Source organism: Camelus dromedarius, chromosome 25, assembly GCF_036321535.1.
Source record: "Camelus dromedarius isolate mCamDro1 chromosome 25, mCamDro1.pat, whole genome shotgun sequence".
Classification (NCBI taxonomy): Eukaryota; Metazoa; Chordata; class Mammalia; order Artiodactyla; family Camelidae; genus Camelus; species Camelus dromedarius.
The window spans coordinates 15,269,690-15,296,909 of NC_087460.1; the positions used below are offsets into that span (position 1 = coordinate 15,269,690).

Consider the following 27,220-nt stretch of genomic DNA (forward strand, 5'->3'; position numbering starts at 1 on the left):
CAGGAGCTCAGATGGACCTCAGATTGCTTCCACATGGTTAAATGGAGGATTTAGATTTAGCTATAGAAGAATAAAACAACTTACATTTCTTGCACACTCAGTGTGTGGACACATACCTGCCACACGCCGGGAAGCTTGTCCAAGACGTCTGAGGATCCTCTTGAAGTGTGTCTTTACGCCGTGGACAGATGAAAAAGCCTAGAAGAGAATTAGAGCTAAGTCACTTAGAGGCAGAATCATGGTGCGAGGAGGTCGACTCTCAAATCTTAGCTGTTTGGGGAAGTATCAGTAGATTGTGGTAAACTTGAGCCTAACACAATACAGAACATCTCCTACTATGGAACCCTTAAATTCTGTCGAGACAGACACTGAGCCATCAGCAGACGGAAAGAAAACAGAATGAATCAGCTTGTTTGGTTTGTTTTTTAAAATCAAATGCACCAAATTTCAGAAGAACACACGGAAACAAGGAGGCATAGTAGGGAATTTAAGGTTCCTATCCTAAAACCTTGGAATTTTTAAAAGCATCAAGCCTGTTTCTAAAGAGAGAAGTAAAATAAATCCAAGTAAGAAAATAGACTGTGATGGGAGTGGGGCTACTTTAGAGAAACTAAGGAAAAACTTCTCTGATAAGGTGGCATTTGAGCAGAGACGAGGATAAAGTGAGCAAGCAGGAAAGGAGGAGGTTGAAAAGGATCAAGTCAAGACTTTTTAATGTAGAAGTCATTAGAGGGTTGCCTTTTTCTTTAATTAAATATTTTAGTTTGAGATCACTGTAGAATCACATACAGTTGTCAGAAACAAGACAGAAAATCCCCTATATCTTTTACCCCATTTCCCCCCATGGTGGCATCTTGCAAAGCCAAGATACAGAACATTTCCATCACCATGAGTCCCTCAGGATGCATTTTTATAGCCCTCCCACCCCACCTCCTCCTTAAACCCTGGAAACCACTAACATAAAATTTCTATAATTTTGTCATTTCAAGAATATTATATAAATGAAATTATATACTCAACACAATTCTCTGGAGCTTCATCTAAGTTGGTGTGTATATCAATAGCCGTTTATTTTTATTACTGAGCAGTGTTCTATGGTATAAATCATCTAACCACTCACCCACTGAAGGGCACTGCATTGTTTCTAGTTTGGGGTTATTATACGTAAAGCTGCTATGCCACTACAGAAAACAGTATGGGGTTTCCTTAAAAAAACTAGAATTAGAGTTCTCATGTGATCCAACAATCCCATTCCTGGCATTCCTGGGCATATATCCAGAGAAAACTCTAATTTGAAAAGATACATGCACCCCAATGTTCAGAGTAGCACTATTTACAAAAGTCAAGACATGGAAGCAATCTAAATGTCCATCAACAGATGAGTGGATAAAGAACATATGGTATATACACAATGGAATACTACTTAGCCATAAAAAAGAGTGAAATAATGCCATTTGCAGCAACATGGATGGACCTAGACATTATCATACTAAGTCAGAGAAAGACAAATACAACATGATATCACTTATATGTGGAATCTAACATATGATACAAATGAACTTATTTACAAAACAGAAACAGACCACAGACATAGAAAACAAACTTATGGTTACCAAAGGGGAAAGAGGGCAGAGAGGGATAAATTAGGAGTTTGGGATTAGCAGATACAAACTACTATATATAAAATAGATCAATGGTAAGGTTCTACTGTAAAGCACAGGAAACTATATTCAATAACTTGTCATAAACCAGGATGAAAAAGAATATGAAAAAGAATATAGACATACATATCACTTTCTGTACACCAGAAGTGAGCATAACAATGTAAATCAAGTATACTTCAACAAAAGTTAATTTTTCTAAAAAGTAAAGCCAGTATAATCATTTGTATACATTGTGTGTGTGTGAACGTAAGTGTTCCTTTCTCTGAGATAAATGCCCAGGAGCACAACTGTTAGGGGTTTTATGGTAGCTGTATGTTAAGTCTTCTTTAAAGACCTGTCAGACTGTTTTGCAAAATGGTTGTACCATTTTACATCCCCATCAGCAATGCATGAGTGAGCCCATTTCTGCAGTCCATGCCAGCATTTGGTGTTGTCACCATTTCTTTTTCCTTTTTTTTTTTTTTAGCCATTCTGCTTTTCTCTAATGATTAATGATGTCAAACATCTTTTCATGTGCTTATATATTATTTTATATATCCTCTCCCATGAAAATGTTTCTTCACATCTTTTGTCTGTTTTCTAGCTGGACTGTTTCATTTTTATTGTAGAGTTTTGAAAGACCATATTCTTAATACTAATCCTTAATAACAGTGAAAATATATAGTTTTCAAATGTTTTCTCCCAGTCTGAAGTTTGTCTTTCATCTTCCTAACAGAGACTTTCACAGAGCAAAAGTTTTTAATTTTGACAAAGTCCAATTTATCAATTTTTCCTTTTATGAATCATGCTTTTGGAATGAAATCTAAAAATGTGTTGCCTAGCCCTGGATCTTGAAGATTTTCCATTTTTTCATAAAAATTTTGTTGTAAAATTTTTAATTTAAGTTATTGAAATATTTTGAGTTAATTTTTGTATAAGTTGTAAAACTTAGGTCAAGGTTTTGTTTTTTTTTTTTTGGTTATGGATATCCAACTGCTTCAACATTTATTGAAAAGGTTGTTTCCTCTATTGAATTTATCTTGCACCTCTGCCAAGAAAATCAATCAGATATATTCATGTGGGACAATTTCTGGGTTCTCTGTTCCATTCCATTGTTATATGTGTGTATCCCTCTGCCAAGATCACATGGTCTGGATTACTGTACCTATATGATAAATCCTGAAATTGGTAGATTAATTCTTCCCACTTAATTCTTCTATTTAAAAATTCTTTTATATATATATATATTTGGGGGAGAGGTCATTATTTAAAAATTTGTATAGCTTTACTGATTCCTTTGCCTTTCCATAAAAATTTTAGAATAATCTAGTCTATATCTACAAAAAAATCTTGCTGGAATTTTGATAGAAATTGTATTAAACTTGCATATCAGTTTGTAGAGAATTGATATGTTTGTTAGGGTGAGTCTTCCAATCCATAAACATGATGTATGTATTTATTTAGACTTTTCATCAGTACTATGTGGCTTTCAGCATACAAGTCCTATACACGTTTTGTTAGATTTATACATAAGTATTTAATTTTTTGAGCGATTGTAAATGGTATTGCATTTTTAATTTTAGTGTCCAAGTGTTCATTGCTTTTATATAGAAATACAAGTGATTTTTATATATTTATCTTATATCTTACTACTTTGCTATTAGCTTGGGGAGTTTTTTTAAAGTTCCTTGGGATTTTCTACATAAACAATCATGTCACCTGCAAATAGGGACAATTTTATTTTTTCCATTCTAATCTCTATGCTTTTAATTTCCTTTTTTCTCCTCACTGGCTGGAGATTCTAGCATTATATTAAGTAAAAGTGGTGAGTGCAGACATTCTTGACCTTGTTCCTGATCTGAGGGGAAACAATTCAGTCTTTTATCATTAAGAGTAATGTTTAATGTTAGTTACAGAATTTATAGAGGTTTTTTTCAGATGCTTTATACCAAACTGAAGTTGTCTATTCTCAATTTTCTGAGTTTTTGTCATAAATGGGTGTTGAATTTTACCAAATACTTTTCTCCATGAATTGACAGGATCATGTGATGTTTCTTCTTAGCCTGTTAACATGTTGAATTGCACTGATAGTTTTACAAGTATTGAACCAACCACGTATGCCTAGAATAAACCCTACTTGGTAAAAGTATATACGTCTTTTTAGATATTGTTGAATTCCATTTGCTAATATTTTGTTAAAGATTGCTGTGTCTGTGTTTGTAAGGGATATTTGTCTCTAGTTTTCTTTTTTTTTTTTTGAACTATCTTTGCTAGGTTTTGGTAATACCACTGGATAATCCCACTATTATAAAATGAATGGTTTTCCAGAAAAGATGGTGTAGAAATGTTACTTCTTTAAGTGTTCGTTAGAATTCTCTAGTGAAGCCATCTGGAACTGGATTTTTTTCTGAAATGTTAAAATTACTTATTCAATTTCCTTAACAGTTGCAGCTATTCAAATTATCTATTTAATATTGGGTGAGTTGTGGTAGTCTGTGTGATTTGAAGAATTGGTCCTTTTTAATCTAAGTTGTCAAATTTATGTGTGTAGAGATGTTTCCAGTAAACTCAAATTGCCCTTTTGATGTTGGCAGGTAGTTTCCTCCCTTCTGCTTGCTTTGGGTATATTCAGTTCTTCTTTTTCTAGATTCTTGAAGTGGGAGGTTTGATTATTGATTAGAGACTTTTCCTTTTCCCTAATGTATGCATTTAGTGCTATAAACATGCCTCTCAGCACTTCTATATCTGTGACCCACACATTTTTTTTTTAAATTTTCATTCAGTTCAATGTATTTTTATGTTCCTTGAGACTTCCTCTGTGACCCACAGATTATTTATAATGTATGTTGCTGAATTTTCAAGTGTTCAGAGATTTACATGTTATTTTTATGGTACTGACTTCTAATTTGACTTCATGGTAGTCAAAGGATACATTCTTCATGATTTTAATTCTTTTAAATTTGCCAAAACTTGTTTTCTGATAGTGGACATGGTCCACCATGGTATATGTTCCATCATCACATGAAAAGAATGTGTGTTCTGTTGCTGTCAAGTGGAGTGTTCTGTGAATGTCAATTAGAGTTTGTTGGTTACCGATACTGTAGGGTATTCTATATCCCTGTTGATTTCCTGTCCAGTTTTCTATCAACTGATGAGTTAGGGGTGTTGAGATCTTCAACTACATTTGTGAATTTGTCTATTCTTTTTTCAAATATGTCATTTTTTTGCAGTTCAGTAATTTGGTGTATATACATTTATGATTCTCATGTCTTTTTGACAGATCAATTCTTTTATCATCATATTATATCCCTCTCTGTCACTAGTAATTTACTTTGCTTCAAAGTCTACTCTATCTATTACTTATATAGAAACTCCTGCTTCATTTTTATTAATGTTAGAATGATATATTTTTATCCTTTCTTTACTTTCAACCTGCCAATATCATTATATTTGATGAGAATTTATAAAGAGACAGCATTACAGTTGGATGCCATTTTTAATAAACTCTCACATATCTTGTCTTTTATTTGCTGTATTAGACCATTTATATTTAATGTAATTATTGATATGTTAGGGCTGAAGCCTGCAATTTTATTTTCTGTTTTCTGTTTTTCTCTATTTTTCATTTCTCTGGTTTCTTTTTCCTGCCCTCCTTCAACATTTCTTAAAATTCAATTTTGCTTTATGTATAACATTTTTTAGTACCTCTTTATATAGCTTTTTACTGGTTAGGTATGACATCAAATATACATAATTTATCACAGTCTGATGGTGTCATCATATTACCAGTTTGAATGAAGGGTGTCATGAATCATGTTCTACTGAGTATTTCTGCAAAAATGTCAGATTTCATAAATCAAAATCTGAACATCACAATAAATGTAGCTATGTGAGATACTGTCCTGGTTTCCCCCACACAAAACTACATACACATTCATACCTCCACTAAAAATATAACCGGGATGTGAATTGGGATTAGTGAGGGAGCAAAAAATACTTGACACTGATTTGAAACACCAAGATTTCTGTCAGTTGACGTATACTTGTTTGGATAGATGATTTTAAAGACGTTGCCTAAGAGAATGTGTTTTCTAACACACTAAAGTAAATAGAAGTCTGAAAAGTTTTTGAAGTCTGGACAAAATTTTCCTTTTATTAATCAAGGATATGGGCCATCAACAATTCATAATCTGTTACAACTGTAAATAAGCTGAACAATTACCTAGACTATTGCTCACCTTTTATAGGAAATTCATTTCTGAGAGATGAAACAAACTTGCACAAGGTCATGAGTGAGTCAGTGAAAGAGATGAGCCTAGAACTGAGGTCTGATGACACTGAACTGCACAATGAGGAATAAAAATATTAAATTTTTATCTGAAGGGTATCAATACTCTGCTTGGGAATACAGTTATGCTTCATTTCCTTAAGGAAAGCAAAATAAGAATGTGGCAGATGGAACATCATCACTCATCTACATCGGAATTTAACCAGAATGCTGGGTTTTAAATGTAGCCACCTGCCAAAAGTAGCAACTGATAGCAAATAAATGGCCCAACCACAGATATTTCGTAGGCACTGTCTCACACGGTGTCCCGACATAAAGCTGCAAGAGTTAGCATGTCCTTTTCCATTGTGTATTGATGAGTTTTTTCCCATGTACCCAGGCTACCAAAGAGTGGCAGATCTGAAGGATGTTGACATATTTCTGACATTATGCAGTTTTCATTCCCTTTAGGTGTAAAAAACACTTGAATATGTACAAAAGGGACAATCCTCAATTCCCAAAATATTTTTTATACTCCCTGATTCATTTGGTGAGAGATCAAACTTCCAGTTTGTAGCTCCGAGTGGCAGATTTCCTATTTTAGTCATAAAATCTTCTATGATCCAAACTTTAAAAAAAATTCTTGCTCTACTTCTCCCATTTATATTCACAGTCAGATACTATAATTAAATAATACAGTTTCATTTACTTGGGCTCAAATCCATTAATTTTCTTTCTTATTTTTACTCATCTCTTTTCTCTGAAACATATCCCATTATTATTATTATCCTTGAGCACACAAATACACAGATCCGTGAATCTATAATAGGTCTTCCTATTTTTTTAGAATAGATTTCACTTTGATTAATTGTCTAAATTGCCTCCACTTGCTATATACATTTGAACAAATACCTGATCCTACTGAAAAAAAAACAATCATCCTTTAACAGCTGACCTCCTCGCCAAGTACAAGTATTAAGTTTACTTCAGGGAAAAACTTGGTGCACAAGCCACCTTGAGTTCCGTGGCCTGATGCCAGCAGAGGGTGAACGTGCTAATGGTCTGCACCAAAGTGAGAATTCAGATGCCCTTCCATTCAAGCCCAGTGGACTGGCCAAATGATAGAGCACCGTTCAGCATCATGTACAGAGAGAGCCATGTGCCTTCCTCTCAACCAATGGTGCCCACATGTGCTGAGGAGCAGGGCAAGAAGTGCACGTGCTAAACACTTCAACAGGGAAGTGTTTGCAATCAGAAACAAAACCTAAGCGATACAGCTGCCGCGATGTCCAGCTCTTTAACCAGACAGAACTTCCACACACCTAGCCTTCTTTTTTTTTTACGAGCAGAGAGGAAGCTTGCAGAATTTGTATTCACACGTCCAATGTTGTGCTCTCACCACATGCCTATGAAACTCCCTCGTCAACAGAGCTTTTACCCTTGCCTTTTTTCTCTTTTTCAGGATTTCTACTCCAAATCCCCAGCACACTTAGAGCAGTGATCTCAGAGGCATTTCTATCGCTGATGCAAATTATATTTATCTCCTGGAGATGGGGTGGGAAAGGGAAGGAAGTGTAAAAGCTCCAAAGTGGCAGCTAAAACCAAACCAGCTGAAGAAAGCTCATAACATTTTTCGCTAGTTTGTTGTGTAAATGCCCCCTGCTAATTTAGAAAAGCCTTTGTGGTTTTTAACATGAAAAAGTTAAACAGGTAAACTCCTATGTTGAAATTCACGGACTGAAGGTGAAGTTAACCTTTTACCAGTGAAAAATCAGTGGATGAACAGACCAAACACCTTCAATATAGACTATGAACTGTTAATAGAAAGACAACCTATAAATACATTTTTCATTGCTAATAGGCCACATTTCTACATAAGAAGACTAGTTTCCTTTCCAGCCACAGCACCATCATGGACCAAATGTAAACTATAAAAGAACTAACATCTAGCTTGGATCAGACAGCATATAGTATTTTAATGCTTTTTACAACACAAAGCCATTACTCCTGTTTAGAAGCAAGTTCCTGAGAATACACTAAATTCTCAAATCTGAAAACAGAGAGCAATCCCAAATGATCCCCTCAGCTGATATGCTAAAGACTGAATAAAGACGGTAAGAACTACATACCCATCTGTGGATAAGGCTGGTAAACTGTTCTTAACCCAAGCTGCCAGTGCAGAGCGAGCACAGCATTCAGGCCATCTCTACGAAATGAGGAAACTCCTGGTCCTCATGTCAGCGTCATAGACAGTTCAACCCATCTCTGAGGACTCAGTCAAATTAAATAAATATATTGTTGAGCAATATCTGCAACGTACTTTGTTAGATGATGGGGAGAAAACAAAGTCATTAAAACGTATTAATAAAGAAGCTGTGATCTAACTACTTCAAAGTTGGAAAAGTCATTAGCAGAGAAAAAAGTAGAACGAGGGATGCATTCCAGAACGTCAGGAAAGGGGTTGTTTCAACAAAACGTATGCTTGTGTGTCAATACACATAAAAATTAAATAGCACCTAAAATACAATAATGTCAAAACTTATAGGAAACGCATCTGAAATTCTTGGGTGAGAGGGAGACACACGGGAAGTTAGAGTTGCAGTAAAAGGTGGGTGGTCTCTTCCAGGATCTGAGAGGCCAGGAAAAACCTGACAAACAGGGTCCGCTGGCGGGCCCAAGCAAGAGCAGGGCAGGCGCTGGATTTTAAAAGGAGCCACAGAAAACAGGAGTCGCACACTTTCATCTCAGGAGCTCTGAGAACCAGGGTTCCAGCATCCACAGCTGCATCTGTCCTGGTTTCTTGTCTACAGCATGGCCAAGTGTCCTTCTATTGACAGATCCTGGGCGAACCCATGTAATATCCTCATGAGTCCCCACCTTATACCCAGGCACCTCCCCAGGCAATGAAAGGAGATTTCAGCAGCCAGCACGCTTTGCCCCTGCAAATTACTCCCCACCAACAATTTCTGAAATTTCTTTGCCAGGTGTGGCGTCTCTGGAGCCATAAAAAGCTATGAAAGTATTCTAATGCAAAGATCTGGGCAAAAAAAAAAAAACCATGGTGACTGAAACATGGCCTTAGGAAAGCAAATCCAGTTACTCAACTGGCATGTAATAACCAGATAATGGTTCATTTGCTGACTTGGTATAAAAAAAAAAAAAGCTTCTATGAGGCAGTAGAGGCACTGAGTATCTGAAAAGGACTGCTCCTGAAGATACATAAAATAAGACCCATACAGAAGAGGCTATGTTTTATTTTAAGCACTGATACTCAAACACAATTTAATAAAAAAATTACAATATGGCAAAGTGATTACTAGCATAAACTCTGCTGGATTGAATCTTCCTATTTGGGTGATCTCAGGCAAGTTACTGAATCACTCTAAGCCCAGAAATTAGAAATAATACTTACCAGAGTAATCAGCTACTCAGCATCTCATTGAAAAACTATGCTGCCCCAATTCTCAGGCTTCACAGTTCAAGTAGGACTGGCCCCATACCCTCTCTCACTGCACTTTAGGTTTGACTGCTCAGGACTGAGTAATCACTGACCAGTTCCGGGAAGCCATGTGGGGATCCCCATCACCCCAACAATTGCTGGAAGACTCCTTCTCTCTCCCTTTTGCTCATTTGCACCCTCTCTCTCTCTCTTTCTGTGACTGACATTACTGAGGACCATTGAAACCTAAAAATGTCAACTGAGGGGAACGCAAAGCTAAGGCCTGGGAGGACCGAGGGAGAGAGGGGTGCCTGGAGATAAATCTGTGAGCACAAAGGTTATTTTCTGTTAGAGTAACACTCTATTCTCTGTTGCTTCACCTATTTTGAGATAGTTTTGTGTCTAACCCACGACCTGGAGTTTGTGCATGTGTATGTGAGGAAGAAATGAGATGACACCCATAACGTGTTTGTTACTGTGCTGGGCATACAGTAAATGCTTAATAATCGTGAGCTATTTTTATGCCCAGAATGAGAGCTTCTTTAAGCTTGCCTTTCCAAGATGACCACATGAAAAGAAACAATTTTCATGGGACTCATTAAGATATCAAGGGTTTCTATTTTCAAAAAGATCATAATCAATAATAAAGGATGTTAATAATAGCTCAAACACATGGAAGTCTCAAAAGACAGCAGATGATTTGACCTGAATAGAAAAAAATAGTTAAAGTTTTCACAGGAAAGTGTAAAAGAAGAACCTCAAACTGGGCTGGTCACCGAAAGGGTTTTGAGGAACAGGAAAGATCTGGAAAGTTGGAGGGGAGAACAGATAATATTCTAGGCATGGGTCTAGAAAAATATGGGTGGTGGTGTGCCAGCATGGGACTCTCTTTGACCTACAGCAGAGGGTTGTGAGGAGAAGTCATGGAAGGATGGTTAGAATAAAAAACCTCAATGCAGATGATAGCTCCTAAGGGCAAATTTAATCGCATTTCACAGAAGTTGGTTTTCACTGAGCTCACGAGACGTACAAAGGGATATACCATTAGGTTGCTCATGAAATTCACACCGGGTGAAAATTTTCGAAATAATTTTACAACCAAATCATACATCTTTGGATACATGGTATCATGTTGGGGTTTTTTCCCTCTTTCTTATTCCAGCTATAATTGCTCATTATCTTACTCACACATTCTATAGCTAAAGACATAACATACGAAGGAACAAATAAGCCCTAAGACATAATGTAACAGGTACTGTGGTTTTCTCCTCGGTACCCCTTCCTCAGCCTGCAAGAGCTGTGCGGTTTGAGGGACCGAGGCCAACTTCTGTGGTGGGTCCTGCTAACTTTAAGGCAATCCCATCCGCCTTTCCAGTGACTGCTTGGTGAACCCAGGCCCACAGGAACCTATGAATGCCATTCCCCTGGAAACACGTTTTGGATCCCGGAATGGACATACGACACAACGTGGGCCAATGAAACATAAATGAGATTTGCCTCTAGGAAAACACTTCCTCGCATTCAAGACAGAGCCACTGAAAGAGATGGTCTCTCTCTCAAACTATGGTTGTCAGACACGGAGCGGCTGATGCAATCTGCTTTCAATTTAAGAACAGAGCTAACATCCAGAGGAGGGTAGGGCTCAGGGAATTGCAGAGATAAGGTGCTGAAAGCACTGGGCAAATTCAACCCAATAATCTGCCCAACCTCTAAGGTCTGACTATGTGAGATACCATCTTTCTTATTATTAAATCTGGTTGGGTTCTTAAAAAAAAAACTAATCCTAATTTCTTTACCAAAAAATACTCCAATGATCCAGTACACTGTGTATCATTTGCAAATGGCCCTCTGGATAGTCTTAGAGCCTCCAGAAGACGCGAGAAAGTGGAATCAGGACGAGTAAACATGAGGAAGAGGGGAGCTATTTGTATCTGAAAGCACTAGTCCAGGAGATCCGTGTCAGATGAGCAGAACATCGCCCTTTGAAAAGATGGAGGAGTCAGTTGGCAGAGTCACCCAAACCGGTCCAGGTATTCTTGACAGATGAGGGCACTCCGAAATTACACATAACCAAGGTTCTAATAAATGCAAAAACTTTAGATCTTACAACTCCACCCTTCCTCCTTCCTCCTGCACAGCTGCTACAAGTAGGGGCATTTTATTCCCTGGTCCTATTAGCAAAAAGAGCTCCTTCCAGATGCGGCCCAGCCTGGAAAGGGTTCTCTGGGCAAGCAAATGTTATAGACTCTGTAACTTTCCATGTCTCATTGCCAAACTCTCTTTGGGGTGCAGTGTCTAGAATTGCAATTAATCGTTTAAGCCAACTATGATATGGGCTATATTCACTAAGTAAAATGAGGATAATTGTGCTGTTTACTCCCTTATTTTCTTCACCCCCTCATTTAAAAACTGTTTTTAAATGTTTACAGAAATATGTAAGAAAGAGAACATATATGACAACTTCTGAGGAAGTTACAGCAGCAAATGAGCATTGGTAAATGGTGATCAAGGTGGAGGAACCAAGCTAAAAAACGAAATTAGAAATCTACACGGAAAGGCTGCACAGACAGGAACCTGTAGCACATTTGATCACCACTAGCCAAAAGAGAGCCAAAACTGAACACAAATCATGAAAGCAGACTCTGCCCACAGTATTAAGCCACAGAACTAATAAGATCAGACATTTAAAATGTACACATATGATTGGTAGCTAGAAGATGTTACAGACTGTCTTCTATGTCTGAAATATGGTTCTCTGAAAACAGTAGGACTTCTGACAGCCCTCACACATACATTAGAACAATTTAAAATGTATTTTGACATGAAATTTGATAACCCAAAATTAATACTTAAGCACCGGCAGTGAAAAATCTAAGCCCATAAAATGGCACTGTTCAACTGACTGTATTTCAATAAAAATATGTATATACAAAATGGCACTGTCTGTTTAGGCCTCTAAATAGTGACCAAGTCAGTAGAAATGAGCATACCTAGTGTTCAAAGCACAAGACTGCCTGGAGGAGCACACGGGGCAGGATACGTACAAAATGCGTCCAGAACATCTTGACACACCAGATACCAAGGAAGCTGTCAAAGACGGCCATAGTACTCATGTCAAAAGTACGCAGAAGCCAACTAGGGGAGGTTTCCATTGGTCAAAGATGAGACCATTTGAGATTCAAAAAGGATAAGAATTATAATAGATCAAACTCATCAGATATGCTTAAATTCTTGAGTTCATGATGATGTTTAAAGAAATTACTTGGTTACCTTCTGAGGATGACAGAAAGCTGTTCCACCTAAGTAGTAATATATTCCCCACCCTCAGGTCAAACGGACTCCTGTTCACTTTTTGTTTGCTACCCAAAAAAGTTAAAAATAAGATACAAGATTTTGTTACTGTTGGCAACCACCTATTAGCTCCAAACATTCTGCTTTGTATATAAAGATAATGAGGCATTCATTATATTTTGTTTTCTTTTCTTCTTTTCTTTTTCTAATTGAAGTATAGTTAATTTACAATGTTGTGTTAGTTTCTGTCTCTTTTCTTTGTAGATCTCATCAGGATGAACGGAAGAATGTTCTGATTCTAATGTTTCTTTCCTTTACAAATCAAATAACCCCATTTCCAACCTGAGAAACTGTTGGCTGCCTTAATGCCACCAACCCTCATCATACCTGGACAAAGGGTTTTCTTTTATAATGTTTATCATTATTGCAGGTTGGTCACAGCTACAATTTAAAAGCTGACTATAATCCTATCTGTAAAGGTTGACTGCACAGTGACCTTAGTCAAGGTAAAACCTGTTCCAGAAAACCCGAGAATAATAAGGCCCATGGAAGTCTAGACAAATGGATACATCAATGAATAGGAGGGAAATGTTTATTGCTTTTAACAAAAATCATTCATTACACTCTTTGCTGTAGTTTCACCCACACATCATGAGTGGCATTTCATATTTCAAAGGTATTCTCAAGAAGTCGAATACATAAATACTGGATATGCTCAGTGTACTAATACTGATTAATATCTGGCTCTCCTCTATTACTTCCCATCACAATGAAATTAGGTGTGACCATATGATTAGTTCTAGGAAAGAAATATGAGAAGTGATGTTTGTCATTCTGGAATAAAGTATTTAATTGTCAGTGCTTCCCTGGCCTGGGAGTTCATGGAAGCAGGTATACATAAAGGTGCCATAAAGTTGAAGTTTCAAAAGCTAAACCAGGTGGATGACTGACCTGCACAATGACCTAAACTCACAGCAGAGCTTGCACGTGAGATGTTAGGGTTGTTTGTAACAGCAACATGCCTGATTCTAACCCAAATGATGTGCTAGAATGCTGCATTTTCCCCAAACATCCTTTTCACAGACAGTTGATAAAAATTACCCATATTCTTGCATTTATTGAAGCCAATCAAATTAGCTGGATAATAGAAATGTATGGATTTAGAATGAATATTTTCAGGATTGTGAACTGTTTGAAAATGTTACCTATACTTGATAAATCATGCCTTATAACAATAAAGCAGCAGAACTGTACTCATGTAAATAGAAGCTGACTCAGATTTCCCTACTAAACGGAGAACGGTGCAAACGTGATGCGCAGGAGCCACTCTGAGCCCCAGTTCTACCTTAAGAACTACGGCAGGACATAAAGCAAAGAGCAGTTGCTGATGACATTTATGAAGTCTCTCAGGTCTCAGCTGATTCTGAAATAAACTGATAAGGCTTATATTTTCTTGACCTCCTAATCCTTGGAACCAAAAGTACTTGGTAAATTAAATTTTCCTTTCATGATGTCCTCAAATCTACTTGCTCTGACTAATCTAGTATATACTACCAAAGAATAGGAAAACCACAAAAAGTCCATTGTGAAATTTCAATAAAGCTCAGCCCAAGACTTCTGTTTGATGCTTTCCCTATGGAGGAAGACTAGAGAACTTTTAAAGTGGAAATTTGTATCTTTCCTTATCCAGAGAGCACTTCATAAACCAAGTTAAAAAAAAATCATACAACATTCCCAGGAAATATAATCGCCTTTTACCCAAAGCCTCAGCAATCAACAGTTTGAAATAACATTCCCTGCTGAACACACGGGTATTTACCTGGGTCATGAACCACAATGGCAACTGTCCCAAATATTTCTATCCATTTGATGGGTGCCATAGGAGCTTAAATGGACATGATGGTGACAGCAATGGCTAGGCCATTGATTTGAGGATGACTGAAGACTAATGGAATCACTTCCTCAGCCGTATAGGTGTCCTAGGAGGTCTGCTAGCCCAAAATGACCTGGTGGCTTTTCAGAGGCGTTGGTACCACCTGACATGGCACAATAATGATAGAGCTGTGTGGAAAGTGGAGATAAGAGCTCCAGCATGCATCTTTGCCAGGAAAATTCACAACATTTCATTTGAAAAAAAGACAGTGGGCAATAATTACACAGTTTAATTATTCCTTTGGGTTCCACAAAGAGCTAAAAAAAATGTAAGATTACCAGCCACTGATCTGCTACCTGTGGCAGCTGAAAAATATTATAATGGAATTTCAGGGGCACAGAGTGAAATGAGCATCTCCAAATTGTTTGGAAAAGGATCTTCAGTCTAAAGAGAATTGACAGCACAGCTTTAAGAATAGATAAAGGACTGCCTCAAGGATCTGTCTTGCTTCCTTACTTTTTTAAAGTAATACCTTCATTTGCATAGTAATAACCCAATTATTGTAAGATTAGGTGACAGGAATCTCATTATTGCTATTTCCACAAAACAGTCAATATTCCATTCAATATCTTTTAATGTTATACACCTTAAAACATAATTATTTCAATATACTCTCATTCATCTTTAATGTAATTTTCTTTTTTAAAAACCTTGCCATAATTGTTGGTTTTTATGGAATATATTAGTGTTTAAACAAGCACTTTTCCCCTCAGGCTGCTATGAGAACAAGCAGAAGCAAGCAACAACATGGGGGTACTTCTGCCCTCCCTCCCCGCCACCCAAAAAAGAAGTACAGCCACCAAAAGACCAAAGCTACAAACACCACTGATGAAAATCTGCTGTGACCACCTCTACACTCTTCCCTGAACGGCAGTTCCCTCTCCTTCTCTTTCACTGCATGCTCCACAAAAGACACTTCCAGAATGCATTCTGGTCTTCAGGCAACTTTGAAAAGTGTTAGCAAATACATTCTGTTAAATTTCAAATTGTATGATCTGGGCTCTTTTCTTTGTGTGTGTGTGTGTGTGTGGTTTTTTTTTTTTTTTCCCAGACCACATTGTAGTACCCTCAAAAAAAAAAATAAAAACCACCCACATCCGAGACAGCTGACACACTGGGGAGACCATCTGCCTGCCATAGGTTTACCTGCCATGGGCTTTTACAGTTTCAATTACAAGACAATCAGGACAATAAGTGGCTGGTTACTAGATTAACAGTGGGACCAAAGCAAGGGAAACAGAAGGGAGAGAGAGAGGACTGTCTACATTAAGAGACTACAGAGCCATACATGCTATTACTTCAAAATGATATCAAAATTAATGTACGGTGAAAAGAGCAGTTAGATTTTGTCATGAGAGGAAGTCATATCAAAGGGCTGTGGTTTGGAATCTGGAGTTAACACTCCCTGACTGTGGCCCTACCGACTGCATGTTCTTCTTAATCTCTCTGTACTTTGTGAATGAGCGCTCGTTATCCGTGAGCATAACAATTAATTTATAGAAGGAAGGACTGTATTCCTTAGTCAATACCAACCAAGTTTTCTCAAGATGTAAACTTCAGCAACCAATAACACGATTCACCGGTACTTCCTCTATATACTGATGCACGGAAATTCAACAGGCTTCCACCTTCCTGAGAGCCCGCCTAACCACACTCTCACCACCGCAGACCCAAACCTTCAAACCACGCTCCGTATTTCCCACTTACCTCTGAATGAAATAGCAGAGCTGGCCCAACACCTTTATGCATGTTTAATGAGTTTTAGGGGGTACTAACTCCGCCTTTTGTCATTTTTTACAACAGTGGGGACACCACCATTCTTTAAAAGGAGCTTAGTTGCTGTAGACAATGTTTCCCCCCAGATAGAAACTGTCAAAGCAAACTTCTGATGCAGTGAGGCTTTACTGGAATTAGGTTGTGTGGTTTATCTCTTTCAAGTCACTAGACTGCTCCTCAGAAACCACTCAGAGCAATAGGGACATGAGTCAGACAGATATTTAGGACAACCCACCCCGCCCCCAGTCAGAGAGGAATCAACTCACAGGCACATTCTGAGTCAAGACCACGAGTCTCAGTTTGTGGCTAAGGAAGGACTAGAACTCAGGTCCTGTTCCACATCATTTAAATCCCAGACTTCAGGGGAAGAATCACAGCCACACTGCATTGACTCAACATAGTTATCTTTTTGCCTCTTGGCAAGGAACGCTACCAAAAGATGGTCAACCAAAACACCAAAGGTTGACAGTGTAAGTCATCATTATATACGCGGTATCAGACAACGTACTGTCTTATGTTAAGTATCAGAACCCCCATTTACTGTTGAAAGGCTGAGGTCGGAAGGGTACAGAAAACTGCTCAAGATCACAAAACAACAAGTTCCAGAGTCAGGAGTCGAAACCAGATCTATCTTAAAGAGAAAGCATATAAATTGCTGTCATAAAAACAAAGTTTACATGTACAATCTACTTTGCTTTTGGCCCAGACTTTCCTAACCCTGTCTTCCAGACACCATTCCCCTAGTGCAGAGAGGTTGCACAGGCCAACGGTGACCTCAGATAATTCAGTCTCCAGAATATCACACAGTGTCATGCCACCTTAACTTTGGGCACGATATTTCCTTTTTTCTGTACTGCCTTCACCTTCTATTGCCTTTATTGCTCATTATTTATTTACTAAACTCTTATTCGTGCCTCAAAATCCTGCTTACTCAGTAACTCTGCTATGAAGTCTTGCCTTACGACCCAGCACCTTCCGGGAGAGTTCAGAGTTCATCTTCCCTCCCTCTGCTACTTCTGAACGTTTAAACTCTATATTTAATCACTGAATGTAGTTTTTCATTTGTTGCCACCTCTCTTGAGGAAGGCTCCTTGAGGACTGGGTTTATTAATTCATCTTAGTATCCATAGTACCTAATGTATCTGAAACAGAGGTGTTCTATAAATATTCAACTGTTATTGAACTGAAGATACCAATTCATTTATCACAACTATCGTATTCTATCTTGCGTGATGAATTTCTACTTATGTGTTTTCTATAACAAGAGATACTTCATGACTTGTTCCCCTCACCACACTTAGAGTGCTTTATACATTAACAGGTGTTCCAGTAATATCTGTAGATTTGAATTGCTTACAAGATTAAAAATGGGAGAAGGAAGAGCAAATAACTAAAAACAGACTGCTTTAAAGCCAGTTGAGGATAACAGGAAATTTTCCCTTCCTGAGTCACCTTCAAAGCATGGGATTTTATCAAAGGAGGGTATAGAACAAGGGCACTAGTTAAAAACGCAATGACTGCGTCCATGGCTAAAATGCTACTTTTCTTGAGGATTAATTGAGTGCAATCTTTTATCTGTTTCTATTCAGCATATGTACTATATATCTGCTATGCGTCCGAGGACAGCTGCCGTTCTATTTACAGCATTATCTAAAAATGGCAACATTAAATCCATCTCCCATCTCTCTGAGATCTTTTTCAACCACAGAATCATCTCAGATGTTCTGCTTTTAGAGCAAAATATATGAGGTGTGATTGTGTGTAACAGCAAAAGACTAACAGGCAGAAATCCGCAACGGTGGAATCAGCCGCAGGGGCTGATAAAACTTTCCTCCTCTCCCTATCTCAAGAAAAGCTAGGGCAAGGAAACCAGAAAACATCGGGCGGCAAATTTTAAAGTCGAAAACCCTGCCCTTACACCCCTACCAGGAGTCAAGGAGCCAAAATATTGATTTTTTAGGGCTTTGTTGCTGACTGCAGAGATTTTGAACATAGGCTGAAAACCAAACAGCAGAGGCGTGTTTTGATAACCCTTCCAAATACTGTATCAGATCCCATTTTTTTTTTCTTGAGAAAGTTAAAATTAATCTTTCAGTCGTTGTGGGGTGGGGGAGGAAAGCTGTGGCCATGCTAATGATTTATTGTAACTCTCCATGTCACAAATCCTCTGTTAACCTCACCGACAGCTATTATCAGGAGAGGCGAAAATCGGGCTTCACACAGAAACTTATCGCGCTGACCATCCTGACCAATCTGAACAACTTGGGAAATTTTAATATCTTTTCATCACTCTTTTACCAAAAATGTCAAAGACACAAACTCTTCGTCTTTACCAAGCTTCAAGTGCATTTTCAAAATCAATGTAGCAACTACACATGACAAGAGAGCAGTCTTTGAGTGGTAAGGATCAAACAGACGTGGAGAAAAAGTAAAAGTTCATTTAAATCCTTCCTTTAAGAAGCTAATTTTCTTATCATGTCACTGCCCTTGTAAGTATAAAAGCCATCATTTTAAACGTATTTTCTAACTCACCGAAGCAATATAGTGAACTGGTTAATAGTATGGGGGGTGGGGTGGGGGTGGAGCCTGGGTTCGAATACCAATGCTACATTTACTATCCGTTTGACCTTGGACAAGAGAAATAACCTTCTGTGCCTTATCTGTGTGGTTTTGAGGAATAGTTGAGTTAGCATGTATAAAGTTGGTGGAATCGTACATGCCATGCAGTGAAAACTCAATGTTACTTATTTTTATTGTTAGCATAGTCCCTGACATTCAGCAAATGCTCAAAACTCAAAGATAAATTAATTGGTTTCAGCAACATTTCTCAAGTAGGGACAGAGGTGGAGAAGACGCATACAAGAAGAGCTTCTATGAAAGAAACTACAATGATTTATTCACTAGGTGTTACTTTCTCATCAAGCTATTCTCTTGGAACAAAACATATATGGCACAAATCCTTCCATTTCAAAATTTGAATCTTTATAAAAAGGCATGCTTTGTAGGTCATTCAGTACGTTTTTTAACAATGCCTACAGCAGGTAAATACACAAATCTTTTTCTGTCAGTCAACCTCTGAATTATTTTTATTTGATTAAACAAACAAACAAAAAGCTAAAGAATCATCAGAACAAAGTCCAGCACAATGGGTTACATCTAATGATCACACTTTGACAAATGGCAGCTCAATAAAGAAGATAAGGATGGTAAAGAGACACTCACACCCTTTATCTGCCATTGGCATTTTCATCTACTCCACAAGTTAGGTCAAGTAAAATCATAATTACCAAATTTTCACTGATATGAAATTTAAATTTTTTAAAGACAAATCAATGTTATTCCAAAAAGCCAAATCCATTAATACAGTTTCTTTTAACTACGTGTTTTACTCTAAAATTTACATTATCATCATTCATCAAGTCATTTTTGGAAATCTCGGAGAAGCAATTTAAGGATGCACCAACAGTCTATTTGAAACATGAGCTAAAATTTAAAGAACTGAATGTGGGAAATACATGTTATGCATCTTTAAAGAAAGCCTAATGCATAATTTTTGCAAGGTGTCAAAATCATCAAATAATTATATTTAAGGAAATTCTAAAAGTATGTAAAATTAAAGTGAATATTCACTCTATGAGGTAAAGCAGGAAAAAAATACCACACACATACGTACAGTTATGATGCTCTGTTGAGCACAACTGTGCTTCATTATAAAGATCCGAGTCCTAGGAGTTCAGAGACCACTTTCTGACTTTACTGTGTTCTCCTTGTTGATTCATTAGCAACTCCATTGCCAAGACTCAAATTTTCATTTGGATTACAGAGGTCAATCTTGCATACACCTTATTTTCAAGGACTGCTCCCAAAATAAAACTTTGTAAAATGTATCTCCATTGTCAGCCATCAGCAGTAACTTTACTGTTCATGCCAAGATACTGGGCAAGATGATGGAGACTTGGTTCTGCCACCGATCAGCTGATTTCCCAGTTCTGGCCCTCAAATCTACTCATCTTTAAAATCAGAATGTTGAACTGGATTATATCTGACGTCTCTTTATGCTTGAAAATTGCACAATTAAGTTGTTCTTTTCCATACAGGAATTTAACCAAATTCAGCTTACTGAACAAGAGATGGTCACAATGTGCTCATCCCACAGGAGAGTAGATACAAGCAGAAGGTCGTCTTCATAATTCTTACGAAAGACTTCATACTCGTCGGTCATCCACTGTGGACCAGACAGTGTACATCCACCTGTCTCTGTATCTGTGTCTCAGATGGCAAACCAGAGGCTCAGGGAGATTAAGCAGTATACCCAAAATCATGGCACTAATAAGTGGTAAAACTGGGGTTTGACGTCAGACCTTTCTGACTATGAGGCTTGTACTCACCCCATCTCAGCAACAAGTTCATGGAGAACTATGACAAGTGAGAGGCAACTCTAGTGCTGAATCTATTAAATAGTTTACTGATGCTAAAGTCTCCATCACGCATATGCAAGTTCTATCCATTGCTTGGTACCCAAGAAGGGAGCTTGTATCTTTAACAGGGAAGTAAAATGCAAGTATTCCATGCAAGCTGCTGATGGCTGGCTCAGAGACAGCAACTAAGGTAAGTGACTTGGTAGTTGACAATGCATTTCTTGATGATAATGGCACCTCTTGAAAATTAGTCAGAGAGGTTATATAGACTTTGATGACAGTGCCCAAGCAGGGAGAAGAAACAGAAAACGTACTTTGGAGTGCTTTTCGAACAGGACTTCAGGATCTCCTCTATGAATTACTAGAGGAAAATCATTCTATTCTTTCCATTGGTAACAATGTTACCCCACCTCGGGAATCTCAATGACTGGCAGATCGACTGGACACTGAGTGAGCAAGCCCGCCCAGTGTGACATCTTACTATACATATTCTAAATGTCCTCACTGTATTGTGTTGTAGTTTTCAACACAGGCTGATGTCCAAAGACCTAGATTTGAATTCTGGTGCTGCCACTTACTAGTGCTACGAGTGGTCAAAGTAATAAATCTGTCTGTGATCCAGGTCCTTGTCCATTAAAGATGGACACTGCCAGGAAGCTCAGGGAATTGTTGTAGGAGTCAAACAATGTATGGCAAGCACTGAGCACAGTGCCTGTCATGTGAGACACTCCCAATAAAAGTCAGCTGTTACTATTATTATCAAAAGGCAACAGAATATAAGAACGCATATTTCTTATAGCAACCCTGATGATAGGATACTGTTCCTAGTAGTAATTATTACTTGATAGGAAAAAGTTACACTCTAACAAGCTACATACAAAATCCAGAGTACGCATGGTATTTTCTTAAAGGGAGAAAATACACACACACACACACACACACTGATCCAATTATTATTCTTTTAATTATAGTCCTAAATAAAAGCCTGGACAGTCTAGATGCATTTAACACTGGTTATCTGTGAATAAAATTGTATTGGCTTCTTTTTCACTCACCAGTGTTTTCTAAATCTTCTACAATGATCCTGTGTTTTGTACTAAAATAAATATTTCACTGTATTTATTTTATTTTATTAAAAGAGGGACTACGGTCATGCTTCCAAAATTAAAATAAAATGAAAACCAACCTGCATGAAGATAGAACATCAGGTACTAAAATATTATGCCCTGATATGACTGTATGACTTGCTGTTTAAGTAAAGGAGGGCTGAGAATCGAGGTGATTCTTCTCAGATGTCAAAATGATGTTTACACCTTTCTCTTAAGCAAAATAGATGATAAAACATAACACTCTGATGATGACACTAAATATTTTTAATATCCTGGACAAATCTACAATGCTTTTTAATATTCAACATTCATTAGCTTCTAATGATCTTCATATGGATAAAATATTACAAACTTATCTTTTAGCACCCAAAAATGTACTCTTTGGTTTGCAGCACACACTCATTCACGTACGCCTTATTATCTATTTAAGAAGTTGGCCATAGTGAAATGTTCCTACAAAAATAAGTTGGAAAAATTACTGAAATTGTTGTCAGTTGTACTGAAGGCAAAGTAATGTTAGGTGGGCCTCTAAAACCTGCTTTCTGAAGCAGTCAACTAGTGATAGACTTTTTGACGAAAATAGCAGAAGTTAACTTGATCAGAGCACCCACTTGAGTGAAGATGAGCTATGCTTGTCCGGACTTGGTCATTATGGAGTGTGAAGGATGGACATCTGTTTAAAGATAGCAAGGTGGTCATCAAATGAATTCTTTGATGTTTCAAATATAAGGATAACTATGCAGAGAAAACTGAGGCAGGGAATCGCAGCTTTAGAGGGAACTAAAGTCCCTTTTGTAGCCATTGGCTTGAAAACATAGCGAGCGGTACACCTCATCATCTTCCTGAACCTCAGTAACCTCTCTGTAGCTCTGCCTGCATTACACCTTCTCTGGGAATATGCAGACCAGGCTGCATGCCTCTTCATATACTTCCCGCCAAGGTTTACTACTCTCATTACTAACCTGTGCTGTTTCCTATCTAAAATGCAAACCAAATCTGAAATACTAACTACTTGCCCCTTAAATGTAGATAGGGCATAATTTACGATGTGCAACGTCACTGACAAAATGAGATTATCCAGGAATACTGGCAGTACCAAGGCCAAAGCAGAGCTTGGAGCCACATCAAATCTTCCTTAATCATTGGCAAGATATGAATTACAAATTAAGATTTGGAGCAACAATAGTGAGAATGGTAAGAATAAGTTAGATATAAAAACATCATAAGGTAAACGTTCAATCTGTGACCTTTGTGGATCCCGGAGTTTGGGATACACAGTGCAGGATTAGAATTCTGGTAGGGCTCTTGGTACAGATGAGCAGAGAGGTGGTTGCAGATGCATGATGAGAATGAATGGGTTGACCAGAGAAGAACTTGTACAATGGGAAGAGAGCCAGGCTTGAGTTCTGGTGAAAAGAGACACTGAGGAGAGGTCAGAAAGTAAGGGGCCAACAGCAGTGACTCAGAAAGAATTTCAGGGGGAGAGAAAAGAGCCAGGAGAGAGCTGCTTCCTGTCTCAGAAGTCAAGAGAGGGGAAATTTTCCAGAAGTATGAATCACAGTGTCAAACACTCAGAGATACCAAGTCAGATAGTGCTGTTAGGAGGACACAGGATTTGCAGATTAGGAAGTCACGAGCGACCTTTGCCAGGGCAACAGAAATGACATGGCACAAGTGAACTGGTGGCCACAGTGGGAGGGAAGGGAAAGTGATAAACCAAGGACAATGTTATAGAAAATGGATTACCTTCAAGGTGCTACGCTATGTATAGAAAGAGAGTCACAGGGCATTGTTCGAATTTTTTTGAGTTTTGTAAATGCCATGGTTTGGCTCCTCTGCCTGAGAGGGAAGCCGTCCTCCACGTCCCACCAAACTCCCTACTGCAATCTCAAAAGCACAGCTGTGGGGACCGCCACTTCCTGTACATCTTCTGCAATCACCAGAGTGAACCCTCCCTCCCCAGCACTGTCCCTCAGCCAGCTAACAGAGAGGGCGGTGTTGCCTGCATGCTTCCTCCCCTGCTCTCTCCTGGTGAAAGAACACGCCTTCCACCTCCACTCCCAAAAAAGGAGGCATTTAACCAAGGGCAGCTCCATCTCCCTGGGCCGCGGTGAGTGACTGAGGAATCACACGGAATCCAAAATGTGCCAACCACAAGAAACTCTGTGGGATGGTCAGGAGATGGGGGGAGAAAGGTATGCATTCTCTTCCCTTTGGGATACTAGCTAAGAGTGGGTAGCCTAGAGCTGCTTCTGTAAGAAGAAAGCTTCCAGCGCATGAAGCTAATGAGCGGAGCAGAGTAACGGGAAGAGGGCAGTGTTCCCTGTTCTGACGGTTCTAGCTGTGCATGATGTAAGTGTCATTCCCTGAATTTTCCAGTTACATGAGCCGATAAATCTCCTCTTTGTCTAAGTTATTTCCAATTGGGTCTTTATCATTTGCAATAAAAGATTCTTAATACCATTCACATCTCACCAACTAAATGTTTCTGAATATTGCAGTAATGTGTCCTAATAAAATCTCTCTACCCTACTCCATTACACATTTCTTGAGGGCAGGAAAGACATATGTCTACCACAATACCTTATACATAGTACCTGTCCAGTAAATATTTACTTAAGAAGCAAATGAGCAAAAGAAGTTCTTTCCTTCCTAACACCAAGAGCTAAAATTAAACAACTCAGCAACTGAATGAGACGAAAACAATGAATAATATATAGTTATGTGGTTGGCTGCTCTGGTTTCCCTCCCATCTGTCTAAAGAGACCGTCCTAAGCATGCTTATTCCTGTCCCAGTCTTCTCAGCTCAATCTCTTTCTCACCTTGCTCACTCAAGTGGAAGTGGAGTATTCATATAATAAACTGTGTTTACAGACCTGGAAATTATCTATCAATGCAATTGTCGATTATTTCTGAGAAGACTAAAATTGCATTAAGAAAAAGACGAAAACTGAACTCACTGCTAAACATAAGCTTTGGGGTCAGGAAATAACATACCCTAGCACGATGCCCTCCACATACCACCTGTTCTATAAACAGTTTACTAAATAAGCCAACATCTTAGTTGGGGACAATTTGAAATTTTAGTCAGTACAAATCTGAGTCAAATTTTGATGTCTGATTGAGTAGAGGATGAGAAGAGGAAGACGTAAGAGATTTTTTTTTTAAAAAAGGTCCTCCTTGGCTGGGACAGTCATATTCTGCCACTAACCAATGTCTTTCTCACAGTTTGAGTTTTTAGGGGTTCCTCAGAGATTCGCCTTGCTGAGATCCTCAGATTGCCATTCTTGGGCACTGGCCATAAATGCTAACTGAAGAACCCCGCTCAATTTCTACATCAGATCATCAGACTCTAGTCTCTTTCTGCCCAGGCTGTCTTGCTCCCAACAGGAAAATCTTCAGTGTACGGGTGGGGTGGAGAGGGAGAAGTGGCGAGAGACGTCATACTTGGCTCTCTTCTATGGGATCCAGTAGACCTCCAGAAAACAACATCTTTTTCCTCCTGGTTGTGGAAATAGGGCTTATTCCCAACGCATCTGCCTCTTTGCCATGGCCTTCTGACTTCTCACTTCTGCATGCTTCTGTCAAGTACCAGCACCTACGCCCCAGGGGCCAGGCTCCACCCACCCACCAAGCTCCCCGAGGGGTTCTCTGACTTCCTGTCCACATGCACTTTGCGGGGGGGGGGGGGGGGGGGGTGGAGACAAAGAGAAACACCTCGGCACTCGTAATTCTCTCCACAGGATTCTACTACCATACAGGATTCATCAACCTTATTATGGCCTGCCTTCCCTGGTCTCTCACTCACCAAGAGGTCAAACAAGGAAACAAACGAAAAATGAGATTTCTCCATCTCCTACCAAATCCTGAATAGATGGATTGATCCACATTACTCTTGGTCTCTGGAGTCCTGCCACAGCTCTGATGCAACACAGTAAATGTAACAACCTCCCACATAAGGGAAAATATTTAATATCCTCATTTAAAAAAAAAAAACATGATTTTGCTATGACCTGGGCCACATCCCACATACAGAATTCATGGATGTTCCTTCTACCAAATAATCACCGGGGGTGGCAAGTCGGGCAAGACTGCATATCGTGGGACACTCCCATTCACTTCTACCCGCTGGTAGGGCTGGGATGAGAACCCAGGATTTATTTCCCAGTCCAAAGCCCCTCTCATGACACTTTGACAGAAGAAACAATAATTCCCTAATATAACCTTGTAAGCAGAGAAATAATCAGAAATGAAAAAAAAAAAACCCTCCTCCTGTATTTCTGTATAAAACAAACAATCCTCTGCGTCACCCCTCACTGCACGTGTGATGAGGGCTTCCATCCTCTCTTTTATCATATCTGGTGTTTGTGTAATCCTTCTCATCCTCCAGTCTACCTAATCTGATGAAACATAACTCTTTTTCCTCTTTCTCCTCTCTCCACAAACTCAATTCCTGATTCACCCGACGTATGTTCAAACTGTTACACTAACCACCTTTCAGCGAAAGCATCAGACTTCAGCCTAAAACCAGCTACTGGACAAGTGAAATCACTATTTTATATTATCTGAGCTTCTTTTTGCACCTTTTACAACAAAAATGTTGACTTTTTTCCCCCTTTCTAAAGTGGCTATGGCATTCTGTGACAGCATTCTACAGCCACAAGTTCATGGTAAGTTCAGAGGAAAGGAATGTTCAGAGAAAACCGAGCCCAAAGCATTGTGGGTAGTGATATGGAAAGTTGACAAAACAATGATAAACAATGGGGGGAAAAGAAATAATGAAGTGTTCCGAAGCACCGCATCAGCATATTATGCATTGTTAACTTTTTTTAGGAAACTGTTTTATTGTGTGTGGTTTCATGGAGAGATCCTAACCCAGTCTGTTGGAACAACACTCTGCATGTATAATGATTATAAAACTTTTTCTTAATAAAAAAGAAAATGGGCAAATATGTCTGCCCGAGATAAGGCTTTCTGAACCAAATATAATACGTGGAAATCCTTTCTAAAAGTGCTTTGTGGATTTGAGGAGGTAGGAAACTTAAAACAGTAGAATTACAGTAAACACGGAAGTCTAAACAAGGTGTGAAAAACTGGACTATATGCCCCGACAGGCAAAGCCAGAAGTCAAAGAAAAGCAGCTAACAGAGGAAGGAAAACACTTTATAGATACACTTTCTGAAGGTACTTCTGAAAAACAACTTGAGCTGCTGAGGTTCATAAAAGAGACGATATTTTTATCCTGTTAGAATGCAGTGCTACCTCAGTCATAGCTCAGTCTGTATCTGATGTCTTGTCAAGTGTGTTTCAGTGTAGATTACATGCTTTCATCTTATTTGCACTC

At 38.6% G+C, this 27,220-nt stretch overlaps 1 protein-coding gene across 4 annotated transcripts in view; it reads right to left on the minus strand.

The window, feature by feature from the left end:
* The window catches only part of SOX5 (SRY-box transcription factor 5), an 899,287-nt gene that overhangs the window by 765,379 nt on the left and 106,688 nt on the right, over positions 1-27,220 (minus strand). For 3 of the 4 annotated variants that reach the window (XM_031443965.2, XM_064479110.1, XM_031443964.2), the window contains exon 2: positions 117-198. The gene's annotated coding sequence lies outside the window, so the exon portion shown is untranslated. Of the gene's footprint in view, positions 1-84; positions 199-27,220 lie in introns of all 4 variants that reach the window. The other variant, XM_031443967.2, reaches the window with a different exon arrangement.